At 52.8% G+C, this 2,705-nt stretch overlaps 1 non-coding gene across 1 annotated transcript; it reads right to left on the bottom strand.

Annotated features, from left to right (window-relative positions):
* Window positions 1-2,365: 2,365 nt before the first annotated feature.
* Window positions 2,366-2,438, bottom strand: trnav-aac (transfer RNA valine (anticodon AAC)). The gene has a single exon. It is a non-coding gene; the product is annotated as a tRNA-Val (tRNA).
* Between the last annotated feature and the right edge of the window lie 267 nt (window positions 2,439-2,705).

The raw sequence follows: 2,705 nt of genomic DNA on the forward strand, positions 1-2,705 counted from the left end.
AAATGGTTGGTTTTACTTTATTTTAAAATGGTTGGTTTTACTTTATTAGGTTTAGACATATTTTCATCCCTATTTTGATTAAATGCATTTTCGTCAACAGTCAGTGCAGTATGTTCATAGATCATACATCCACTTTCTTGTTTCCAAAAAGCTCTGGATAGATTTCAGTTAATCTCTCACATCTCATGTATGAGAGAATCTCTTAAGTAGCAGAGGATGGTTTCGATCCATCGACCTCTGGGTTATGGGCCCAGCACGCTTCCGCTGGGCCACTCTGCTGTATAACCAGGATGTGACTCTGCCACACAGTGGGGGGGAGGGGGGTAGGGGACTTAAAAGCGGGTCCCCTGGTTCGGACGGTGAGCCGGGTCTCTGGGTGGCTCCAGGTGAGCCGGGTTGTTGAGGTTGTTGAGTTGTTGTTGGGGTCTGGTGGTGGAAGCTCCTGAGGTGTGGTGGTGATGCTGCTGGGGTCTGGTGGTGCAGCTAGTGGGGTCTGGTGGTGGAAGCTCCTGGGGTCTGGTGATGGAAGCTCCTGGGGTCAGGTGATGGAAGCTCCTTGGGTCTGGTGATGGAAATTCCTGGGGTCTGGTGGTGGAAGCTCCTGGGGTCTGGTGGTGATGCTGCTGGGGTCTGGTGGTGATGCTGCTGGGGTCTGGTGGTGGAGCTAGTGGTGTCTGGTGGTGGAAGCTCCTGAGGTGTGGTGGTGATGCTGCTGTCGTCTGGTGGTGGAGCTAGTGGTGTCTGGTGGTGGAAGCTCCTGGGGTCAAAGTCCAGAGTGCTAACCATTACACCATGGAACCCTGTTCAGCTTTTATTGTGTTTTTATTGTGGTCCTGAAACCAGAACATGAGTAAAAAACAATATGCGCTTGAGCATCTGACAGAGTGCTGTCCATGGTGCTAGGAGCGTCTGGGTGTTTATGGTATCAGGGCCCTGGTCCTCCAGGCCCAAGGGCTGGCTCTTTCACTCCAGTGGCCGGTCGGTGGGGGGCTTAAAAGCGGGTCCCCGGGTTCGGACGGTGAGCCGGGTCTTTGGGTGGCTCCAGGTGAGCCGGGTTTTTGATGTTGTTGAGTTGTTGTTAGGGTTTGGTGGTGGAAGCTCCTGAGGTGTGGTGGTGATGCTGCTGGGGTCTGGTGGTGCAGCTAGAGGGGTCTGGTGGTGGAAGCTCCTGGGGTCTGGTGATGGAAGCTCCTGGGGTGTGGTGGTGGAAGCTCCTGGGTTCTGGTGGTGATGCTGCTGGGGTCTGGTGCTGATGCTGCTGGGGTCTGGTGGTGGAAGCTCCTGGGGTCTGGTGGTGGAAGCTCCTGAGGTCTGGTGGTGGAAGCTCCTGGGGTCTGGTGGTGATGCTGCTGGGGTCTGGTGCTGATGCTGCTGGGGTCTGGTGGTGGAAGCTCCTGGGGTCTGGTGGTGGAAGCTCCTGGGTTCTGGTGGTGGAAGCTCCTGGGGTCTGGTGGTGGAAACTCCTGGGGTCTGGTGGTGGAAGCTCCTGAGGTCTGGTGGTGGAAGCTCCTGGGGTCTGGTGGTGGAAGCTCCTGGGGTCTGGTGGTGGAAGCTCCTGGGGTCTGGTGGTGGAAGCTCCTGGGGTCTGGTGCTGATGCTGCTGGGGTCTGGTGGTGGAGCTAGTGGGGTCTGGTGTTGGAAGCTCCTGGGGTCTGGTGGTGGAGCTAGTAGGGTCTGGTGGTGGATGGGGTCTGGTGGTGATGCTGCTGGGGTCTGGTGGTGGAGCTAGTGAGGTCTTGTGGTGGATGGGGTCTGGTGGTAATGCTGCTGGGGTCTGGTGGTGGAGCTAGTAGGGTCTGGTGGTGGATGGGGTCTGGTGGTAATGCTGCTGGGGTCTGGTGGTGGAGCTAGTGGGGTCTGGTGGTGATGCTGCTGGGGTCTGGTGGAAGCTCCTGGGGTCTGGTGGTGGAAGCTCCTGAGGTCTGGTGGTGGAAGCTCCTGGGGTCTGGTGGTGGAAGCTCCTGGGGTCTGGTGGTGATGCTGCTGGGGTATGGTGGTGGAGCTAGTGGGGTCTGGTGTTGGAAGCTCCTGGGGTCTGGTGGTGGAGCTAGTGGGGTCTGGTGTTAATGCTGCTGGGGTTTGGTGGTGGAGCTAGTGACTTACATGTTTTGAAAAAGGCGGGCATGACGAAAAGATCCTGTAAAAAATCTCTGTAATATGTTTCTTTTTTTCCTGTAAAGTTGGACATTTTAAAGATTAGGTAAATGGGGAATGACTGGCTTTTAATCAGTTGTGGAACTGCAACGAAATTCATTTCTGCATAAGACCCAATGCGAGAAAGAGATGGTCGACCTTCCTGTGCCGAGCACCAACAAGAGGATTAGAGGGATTTTCCAAGTCCAAATAATATTATTGCAGTAATACATGTTTCCGCCCAGTTTCGAACAGGGGACCTTTCGCGTGTTAGGCGAACGTGATAACCACTACACTACGGAAACTTGCATGCTTTGAAAATGGCGGGCGTAACGAAAAAAAAATCCTATCTTCAAATCATTCATGTTAGAAATAAATGTGTGATTTCATATAAGTTGTCCTGGTGCGGTAAAATTAAAAATCATCCATCGGTATTATCATGCTGGGTACACTGAAAAAAGTGGGATTGGGATTAAGCAATATTTACTAAATAACTGTAGTAACATCTGCATAAAAATACTGAGTGTGTGTAGTTTGGAATCACATTGAGCTGAATTAAACAATTTTGAATT

Source organism: Cololabis saira, chromosome 20 (assembly GCF_033807715.1).
Source record: "Cololabis saira isolate AMF1-May2022 chromosome 20, fColSai1.1, whole genome shotgun sequence".
NCBI classification, from domain to species: domain Eukaryota; kingdom Metazoa; phylum Chordata; class Actinopteri; order Beloniformes; family Belonidae; genus Cololabis; species Cololabis saira.